We start from the raw sequence: 10,777 nt of genomic DNA on the forward strand, positions 1-10,777 counted from the left end.
TCCAGCCCTCCTCTACAGAGTTCCACATTTCTGTCCCATGACTACAGAGTCCGTCACTTCCTGGGCCACCTCTTTCCATCTGCTCTTGCTCTTACTGACCAATGTAGCTGAACATTGCTAGACCTTGTTTCACACCAAATGACAATAACAGGTTTTTAGTATAAACAGCCCCTCACTAAATGCTCAGAAACTCGGTTGGTCCTGCTTTGCTTCGTGGAACAGGTATGATAGATGATAGACAGATAGATAATAGATAGATAATAGATAGATAGATAGATAGATAGATAGATAGATAGCCTGTGATTTAAATTGAAGGAAAAAGTGGTTTCGGGGCAATTAGGAAAACATAGACATCATCTTCCATGGATGCTTCCATCTTCCTACCTCCTGGACCCCTCCTGCAGGGAATACATATATCCTCTGCACATCTGGCTGCCAGAGATCAAAGTCCTCCCTATTTTCTATATTCTTTCTCTCTCCTTCTCTTCCCTCTTTCCACCTCCCAACAGACACACACACACACACACACACACACACACACACACACACACCAAATACCACAAACCAAAACAAATAAACATTCCATCTGGGGCAGAAGAGAACGTCTGCGGTACTTTTTTCATCCTCCAAATTTCCAAGGCCCAAACCACATACAGGTGGACTACATAGGAGCAAACATGAAAAGTAATAGAAAAGGTGATAGAATGATATTAATTCTAACTGCTACGACCTGCGTCCTCTGAAATGGCTCTTAAAATATTGCAAATAGTGTGGAACCAAGGCTGAACAACAGAAATTAGAGAGAAAAGAGAAAAAGCGGTTGCAGCTTTTGAACTAATTCCCAGGCTTCCACCCTCCTCCAAATAAAGACAGTGGGGCCTGAGGCCATGCGATTTCAAACCAGTTAAGTGAGCCTGGGGCGTCCTCCCAGGAGCACTGAAATTCATGGCAGGCTCAAGAGAGATCTTTAATGAATTCAGTTTTTGGACTCAAATGCAAAAGGTGAACTCACATAGGCTTCTCTAAACCTTAAGCTGTTAAACAGGCAAGAACAAAAGCTCACCCAAAGCCTCTTTCAAACTGCTCTCAGCTGCAAGACATTTTTTTTTTTCCCAGACAAACCTGCTTTTGGAGTAATAGCCCAGGCTTCTCTGTTTAAACTCAAGACATGATTTTTAGAAGCTGCATGTTGTTGTGAAAAAGCACTAGTCTCATACGGTAGGTTTTTTTGTGCGTGATTCTCTTTATACCATTAAAGGGAAAATGCACAGCGTTGCTAAAGCAGAATTTTGGATGGATGAAACTATCATAACTGATTTAAGTAGACAACACTCTAATAAGGTATTAGATAACACTATTCACTGAACGGAGGGGAAAGAGAAAGCAAACCTTTGGCAGACTAGTTCTTTAGTAAAGATACACACCCTGTGTGTCTAACTTACTGGAAAAAACTGAAGGACCTTTTTTTTTTCATAAGGACAGTCAAAATGTAAAATAAGCCACCTCCAACGGGCGTCTGCTGTGCCTGTAAGGGTGCTGGCAGTGGCTGGTTGGGCTCTGCCCTCCCCAAGGCAAAGCCAGCTCATCCTAAGACCGCCTGGGGACCGGAGGCGCAGTGGTTAAGGACTCTGGTGGGAAGCCACAGATCTCAGCCCTGCCACTCACTTGCCGAGTGACCTGTGGCACATCACTTTACCTCGAAGTCCCCATCTGCCAAATGGGGATAATAATAGTACCTAAATCACAAGTCAGGTTTTGCAAAAGAAATGTTTGTATGTCTTGTGTGTGCTCCACTTCTTAGCAAATGGAATTTAGCAGCAAAACCTCAAAGACAAACGTCACGAGAGAGCACGGGCCAGGCTAGAACGCAGCCTTGGGTACTGGGGAGCAGGGACTTCCAGACACACATGAGAACTGCAATTTGGTAAGGATTACGATGTGACTGCTGCCGTTGATGATTTTGGATCTTGTTTATATGCATTTCCAGTATCTGGAATATGGCGGAAATCATCATTCAATGCATGAATGTGTGCATGCATGAACACCATTATCTGATGAAGGTTCCACTAAATTTTGCTCAGCTTGCAATCAGCCTTTCTCTGACCAGTCTGCTGATGGCCAAGACTCAGAGCGGCCATCTGCTGTAGTGATGCAGGGTCTATGGGAATGGCCAAAGTATATCTGGCATCTTGGACCTCTTCCATAAGTTCTCCAGAATACCAAAGTGTCTGAGTATTTGAAGAAAATGTATTGTCTGCCCAACCCTCAGCAATTTTTTAAAATGAATAAATGAAAATAACAAACCTGATTTAATTAGTACCTGTGTATCTAACCTTCTCTTCCCCACCCACCCCCCTCCTTTGCCCCTGAGCTAGCTGAGGACACTTTTCTCATTATATTCTGGAGCTAAGGGATCTGCTGAGTTGAGCTGAAAACAGGCTGCCTTTGCCGTGGCCCCTCCTCCGCCAGCTACAGGCCAACAGAGATTCTCTGCAAAAAGAGGAGAGCTGCAATGCAGTATTTTCCTCTGGAACTTTGAAGCCGTATTAAAGATTTCAGACATACAATGAAAGCATATTTGTTTTCAGTGTTCAGATGCAATTTAAATGGTAGCTGTTGAAGGAGGCAGATGAATTATTGCCAGCTCAGCAGCACTTTTTTGAGCCGGCCGATCATAATGGTGTTTTGCTGAACTAAATTATTTTAGGTCCCCTTGAAAATTATGTAGCTCTTCCCAGAAAGAGTCTGCTGTTAATAACTGTAACCCTTTAGCACCACTGCAGGGACGAAAGCAAGAAAAGAGAGCTGTCCACTAAGAACAGCCAGCACTGAACCTTCCAGAGCCAGAGAAAGAAAACTGATAAAGGACCAGCAGGGAACTCATAGCAAAACAATGGGAAATTGCAAGCTACACCTCCCTTCTAAAGGTCATTTTCCTTACTCCTACTGATGCTAATCATAGGGATTCAGATTTCTTACTGGAGACTTGTATTTTTCTGTGCAACATTACTCCTGGGTCCTATCTCGCTTCTGCACATTGTGTAGTCCAGGGAATACGTCCCCGTCTCACACTTCAGCACATTCTTCTTCCTCTTTCTTGCCTGTGCTCTCAGAGGCTGGCCGCTCAAGTCTCTGGTCTCAATATTACGAAAATCTGTCAACACCAACTAATAGAATACACCCCAGGCCCAATTCCAAAGCCCAATTTAATCTTAGCAATCAGAAGAGAGTTCTGGCTGGAGAGAAGGCTTGTGAGATCAGAGCTGAATGTCCTGGGTGGAGCCTGAGAGTCCAGGAGAAGGAAAAGACAGTAGTCCTTACCCACTCTTTCATTTAGGAGGTTCTCATGGTCTGCTACGGGAAATGGAGTTTGGTTTTGCACTGAGGAAGGTTGATATTCAGAACCACTGCAAGATTCCATTAACCTACCTAGCCCACAATGAGATAAAGAACCAGCAATAGGAACCTGGCTTTATAAATATGGAAATGAAACACTAACAGGTTAAGAAACATGGCCCAATTACTGAGAACAAACTGAGGGTTGATGGGGGGTGGGAGGGAGGGGAGGGTGGGTGATGGGTACTGAGGAGGGCACCTTTTGGGATGAGCACTGGGTGTTGTATGGAAACAAATTTGACAATAAATTTCACATATTGAAAAAAAAAAGAAACATGGCCCAATTAATACAAGAAACACCACTGCATGAAGGTGTGCGTGCACACGTGTGTGTGTGTGTGTGTGTGTGTGTGTGTGTGTGTGTGTGTGAAAGAGAGAGAAAGAGAGAAAGGGAGAGAGAGAGATGTTTAGATTTAGATCTCCTGTTCTGTTATTTTTCCTTTTATCCTAGATGATTTCTTTTCTCTTTCCTTCTTTTATTGCTCTTTTATGTGAACATGCATTTTTGTGTATTTCACAAATTTACATACACACATATAAAAACTTTGATAAGACCTTTGACTCTTACCAGCATCTGCCCATTTCCAGAAATTCATACAATCTTACCAGAGAGTGAAAATGAGTTAAAATGTCTTCCAGAGATAGCCTTTGTTTTCTTCCTTGCCAGCTAACTTTGTTTCCCCTCTCCTGTCATCTCATAACTGGTAAAACCCCAGGATGGCTCATCATCAAATCAGTAAGCCCAGGCTATGAAATTGCCACTTGGTTAGCTAACATTATCCTACACTCAGGGGTGAAAATGTTGAATCTTTAATTAACCTGCGCCTTTTCTGCAAGCAACTAGACTCTTTCATTCGTGAATGTTAGATTCTAGCCCCTCTTCCCATAACTAATAGCTAAAGAGAGGATTTTCACAAAAGCAAAGAGCTTCCTAACTAAGCCCTCTGCTCTCTTTTAGTGAAATTGCTTCTGCCGTGGAATACTTTGCACGTCCTTCCCCTTCACCATACCTGACTTAATTCATTGGCGCCCTGTGAGAGCAGCCATGTAAGGGTATGAGACAGAGGGAATAGAGCCCTTCACCCAGCGCACCCCTGAAACGCAGTGATGGCTCGAACTAACTAGCCTGTAATAATATTGGCAAGTTTATAGGGTTCTTTTATGACCAAGGTAATGACGATCTGAAATGGTCACCTTGACTTCTCCCCTGTCCCTCAATTCTTTAAACCTGTTATTATGAGGCAAAAGACATGATAGGTCTTATTCTGAGAGGCACATAAATCATTTGTAGAGAGATCATAACGGAGTTCCGACTAAAGCAACACCGAGGCAGCACTGGCTGTCCACACAGAGGGGTGGCAGAGCTTCAGGGGGGATCGTGAAGACACGTCTTCTCCCCTGGCCACATGGATGACGGGACCTGTGCCCTCTGCTCTGCCACGCGTTAGGCTTCCCTCATCTGGCGACGCACCCTCATCCATTGCCGTGGCAAGGCTCTGACACTGCTAGGCAGCACATACTCCTAGTCGCACATAGTAATTACTCAACGAGGCCAGATTTCTGGCTCCACCAAGTTCCCCTTCAAACACCATTTTTGTCTGCCTCACAAGGAATACGAACTGCATCAGTGACCTATTCGGATTTCCCACCCGAATCGGGATTTAAATTTCCTATCCTGTTGTGTGTCAGCAGCACTTTCACCGTTCAAGGTTGTACTCGGGCATTGTGGAGCAGCTTCAGTGCTGTGACTGCCTCTCTGCGGAGCACTTAAGCTCCAATGGGTCTCTCTCTCCCCACACCCTTCCAGCCCTTTCGGCCACAGAGAAGAGGGCAGGACCAGTGCATATCAAGATCAGCTGAGTTTCCAAAGATGAAAGGGATGGGAAATCATGGCCTTCCTTGCCCACCTGAATATCTTGAATGAGAGAAAAGAATAAAGTTGAGAAGTCAAGTGCAAGCGTTCACACTTTCCCCCTCCTGAGGTGGAACCCCAAAAGGAGACATAATAGAAGCATCCAGATGGTTAGAGAAAGCCACTGAACATGAAGCAGGATGGTAGTACACCGACCTGGACAGCTGTGTGTTGTGGGGAGTGGAGCCCAGGAGACTGTGCAGCCACACTTAGCCTAAAGCAGAAGCAATGTCACAGCACAGAGGCAGGAGAGTTCCACGAGCTGTGGGCAGCACTCTTGCCTCCTCACAGCCTGTCCAGTTCATGCAAGAGCCCAGAAGTCTCCATTTGTCTCCGCCGAGGGCGGGTACTGCAGAGTTACTGCAACTGCTGGGGAAACAGCAGAAGACAGAGAACAAGATGAAACGGCTTCATTATGTGGTGATTTGAAGACCGGTAAAAAGAATCAGGATCACAGTCCCTAGCAGTGAATGCCAGCCAGAGAGAAGGTTTGGCAGTCAGCAAGGTTCCTTAGGAAAACGAAAGGATCTGGCTGCCTCACCTCCCCCCGCTTCTGCAGGATCACAAACCCAGAGGCCACCTTGGCAAGGAACAAGGGGAGCAGGCAAAATATGGAAATTTATCATCTACTCAAAGTATGAGTCATCCAGGATAGACCACTTAAACCAAAGAGACAGGGTTACCCTTAATCAAAAAAGCTTAACTTCACTATGTAGAGAGATTCATGTATTTCTAGGGAAGGGTAAGGATTGGGAAGCTAAACTGTGAATACATTTATCCAATTATTTAATAAACAAGCAAAACCTAAACCCAGGAATCCTATTATCGTATGTAAGAAAATCTTGCTCCAGAGTATAGGGAGACACATAACAAAAATACTCATAGGAGAATTATTTGTTATTGAAAACAAAAACAAAACCTGAGAATGACCCAAATATCTTTCAAGAGAAGAATAGATAAATAAATTGGGATAAAATCACACAATGAGATACCATAAAAGAAAGTTATGTGTATCAATATGGATGAATATTAGGTCACAAACATAATATCAAGCAAGTAATGAATGCTGCAAAAGGATACATATACATAAGACATCATTTATATAAAGGTTAAAAACATGCAAATTTATTGGTTTAACATAATAACAATTGCAAACATTTCATGGCACCAGGTACCGTTCTAAGATTTTACACATACTAAATGAGTTACTCTTATCCCCATTGACAGATAGCAAAACTAAGGTGTATATATAAAGAAGTTAAATAACTTTTACACTGCTTAGCTAGTAAACGGGGGCCCCTGGATTGAAACCTAGGTAGTTTGATTCCAGAGTGTATGCTGTTAACCACTATGCTTGACTGCCTCTCATGTTCTATAAATATGAAGTAAAAATATAAAGAAATGCATGGAATAATAAAGCCAAAATTCAGAATAAGTGTTAACCTGTGAAAACAGAGAGATCAGTGCAATGGGGCTGAGTACATAAGCCAGAGAAAAGGGAAGTTTGAATTTCTTAGGTTTGGTGATATTTATGATGTAATCATTTATACCTTTATTTTAATAGATCTGGAGCACTTTGCTGTAAATTGTTAGCTAGCTGTATTTTCTTTGAATACCTAGGTATAATGTGAGTTAACCTGACATGCTATTATACTGATATAAATTGCAGACCCTGGGTGGTAATGATGTTTCAACATAGTTCATCAGTTATAACAAATGGACCATTCTGGTGGGGATGTTGATAATGGAGGAGGCCATACATGTGTGAAGCGGGGCACATAAGGGAAATCTCTACCTTCCACTCAATTCTTCTATAAACCTAAAAATGATCTGAAAAGTTCAGTCTATTGTTAAAAATGCTATGACATATAGCAACATCATCTGGGATACTATTGGCTTATGAACTGGGGTGCAAATCAGGTTACAGTGTTGGCAGCTGTTGGGCATCAGTTATGATGAGTCTAGACAACTATGAGAATGATACTCAGGGATTTAAATTAAACTGTCCTTAGTCACCTTCAATGACCGTACAGAGGAGAGGACAGAATCAAAAGGCAGTCGTGAGTGACCTCAACACTCTCTGGAGGCCTGGAAGCTAGGGGACAGACACTGGGGGACCAGCACAGAAAGGGTGGCCTGGAAGACAGTCAGACTCGGGAAGCAGGTGAGAGGATGGGCACTATATTATCCAGGGGTAAACAAGCTTCCTGACCTTTTGTGGATAAGGAAAAGGAAAATCAGTGATTTTCCAGCCTTGAAAACCCTGCCAGGAATTTTTCCATCCCAATTTATAGATGAATCTCAATCCTGCCCCAGCCTTCACTTTGCTTCAGGAAGATTTTTTTTAATGTTCTAAGAAATTATAGTAGTTATCCCTCCCATGGCAAAGTATTTCCACTAAGGTATGTGTTACGTCCCAGACTGCTCCCTCAACTACGGAAAGAAGCCAAAGTTTTATTTACTTCAAGGGTTGAGCCATGCTTGCCTAGAAGCTGAAGAATATAAACAAAATGCATTTGGAAGGAAAAAAAGATGAAAGAAAGAAGCATATCATTGTATTGGCATTGTAAATTTTTTGATGTTACATTTTATACTTTACAGTAACTGGTTTGGCGGTCCCATCCAAGCACATACAACTTTTTTTTTTTTCTCTTGCCCATCTTGGGCATAACTCCCAGTTTCTGCCTCCTCTGGATCCACAGATACCTAGGATAGCTAAGGTTCCCATTCTGTCTCACATGTCTGGATTTGCTGTGCTCAAAATTGCCTTCTTTGGAGCAGAAACAGAAAAGGAACACGAAAGAAAGAGCATACAGGAAAGTCCCTATTGCAGAATAGTAACATCAATGAAAGAGGCTAGGTAGATTACATCTTCCCCTACTGGGCACTGACAAGAAAACCAGGGCTTTGTCTTTTGTTAAGTGTGCTTTTACATTTCCCAGATAATTAAGAACTGTTCTCAAAACTAATTTCATAACAGTATTGAACAAGACTTTTTTATTAAATTTTTAATTTTAATTCGAGTATTGTTAACATGCGGTGTTATATTAGTTTCGGGTGTTCACTAGTGATTCAACACTTCCGTACGTCGCCCGGTGTTCATCGCGACAAGGGCACGCCTTAATCCCCATCCCCTATTTTTCCATTCCCCCACCCACCTCCCCTCTCGTCACCTTCAATCTGTTCTCTGTAAAGAATCTGTTGCTTGGTTTGTCTCTGTCTTTTTTTTTTTTCCTTTGCTCCTTTGTTTTGTTTCTGAAATTCCACATGAGTGAAATCACGTGGCATTTGTCTTTCTCCAACTGACTTGAATGAGATTCTTTAAGATGAGAAGTGTAGAAATGAAGGAAATAAAAAATCTGAACTCAGAAATAGCTGAATCCCCAAAGAGTGGAGGACAGGGTCTCCCAAGAAGGACTGTACCCTGTGTACACAGCTCGTCTGGGTCTTATAATAACTAAGGAGGGTCATTGTGTGTGTGCCTAAAAAGCCTGTGCGGTAAGTTTGGGAGACTTGGCAAAGATCTTCATGATTCAGCAAAAGGGAAGTGGATGCACAAGCTTTCAGACGATGACAGGCAGATTTTGTCAGAGACAAAGGTAAGTAGCAGTAAGGAAAAGTAGAACTGAAACTAGGCTTCTTCCCAATTGTTCCAGACCTCTGGTTCTTAATCAAGGGTGGTTAGCCCTCAGTGGGATATTTGTCAATGCCTAGAGGGATTTCAGATGTCCCAGTTGAAGCAGGGAGGGGAGGGTTGGGGAACAGTTTCACTTTTCTCAGACAAGCACCCAGATCTGGCACCTGGGGGGGGTGGAGGTTGAGGATGCTGTTAAACACCATACCGTGTACAGGACAGTCCCTGCCAACAAAGAAGTATCTGCTCCAAAATGTCAATAGTGTCAAGATGGAGAAACTGCGCTCTAGACTAAGCACATTCTGTGGTTCCTATATCATCCTGAAGGAATAGGAAAAAGAGGGCCCCAAATGACCAAGATTGAACTTCATGACAACCCTGATGAATAAACATCAAGCCAAATTTGCACTTTTTTAAAATAAAGGTGTGACATATTTGAAGCAAAAGTATTATATTGTGTGATGGGAATGTTTCTCCAGATTGCCAACAGTCTTTCTAAGCATAATTTTCCCCAACATTATAACTTCTACAGTTGCAGTAAAATGATTTTGAGAAAATGATCACGGTTACTATGCAGCTTGGGAGAATACTCTGAACTGGCTACTGAATGGAGACACTGGACCCCGTCTGTATCCAGCCCCTTGGGAGTGTTCCTTGGTAGGCCAACAACTTGCGGACACCATGACCAGGCAGCAAGGGTAGAAGTCTCTAGAAAAGTGAATAAGATTTTTGCTTTGCCCAGGTATTGCAGGGGTGTATTTCAGACATCAACCAATTCTAAAGAAGCAGAAGTATTCTTTCTTGTTCTGCCGTAAAAAAGATGAACATGTCTTGGCAGACATTTCATGGTACCTAAAGGGATCCTACACCAAATTCCAATGCAGGGAGGCTTCCCCCATATACCACTGAGCAATTTTTCAGGACACCAAGTTGGTGTCCTACAATTCAATTCAATTCCGACACTATCTGCCCAGAAATAGCATCAGATTCCACAGATAAAGGGTTCAGTCCCATAAGACCACCCTGCACTTCAGATACCAATCACAAGCCCAGATCACTACTCATGTTTCCAATGATGAGATTCCAGTGACTCCCTCCAAGTCAGGATGCCAGTTGCCAAGTCCAAGTTGTAACTTCTACTTCTAACTGACGGGCTACCAACTTGAGGTTCCCATGAACCCCTCCTTGGGTTTGACGAATTTGCTAAAGTGGCTCACAGAACTCAGGAAACCTGTTTACTCGCTAAATCACCGGTTTATTATAAAAGGATATAATTCAGGAATGGCCAGATGGAAGAGATGCATAGAGCAACGCATGGGAAAGGGCGCAGATTCCCACGTCCTCTCTGAGAATGCTGTTCTCGCCAAACCTCCGTGTGTTCACCAAACCTTGTCCTTTTGGGATTTTATGGTGGCTTCATCACATAAGCATAATTGATTAAATCATTGGATGTGGGTGACCGAACTCAACATCTAGGGCTTCTCCCCTCCATAGATTTGGTGGGGATGAGACCGAATTTCAAACCCTCTAATCACGTGGTTGGCTTTCCCAGCAATCAGCCACCAACCTTAGGTGCAATCCAAAAGTTACCTCATTAGCAGAGCAAAAGACACCTTTCTGTTTTTATCACTTAGGAAAATTCCGAGGATTTTAGGAACACTGGGCCAGAAATGAAAATAATGACCAAATAATATTTCTTATAAGTCCCAATATCCTAGTATCCATGAAAACAATCTACCAGAAGTAATGTGGAATCTAAAACACAGTTTGGGTGTCTTGAAAAGAGAAGAAGGCTCTGGAGAAGTGGCTCTCCTGATTCAACAAGAAAAGGTCTC

This window comes from Puma concolor, chromosome F2 (genome assembly GCF_028749965.1).
Source record: "Puma concolor isolate L17-30 chromosome F2, mPumCon1.1.hap2, whole genome shotgun sequence".
Taxonomy (NCBI): domain Eukaryota; kingdom Metazoa; phylum Chordata; class Mammalia; order Carnivora; family Felidae; genus Puma; species Puma concolor.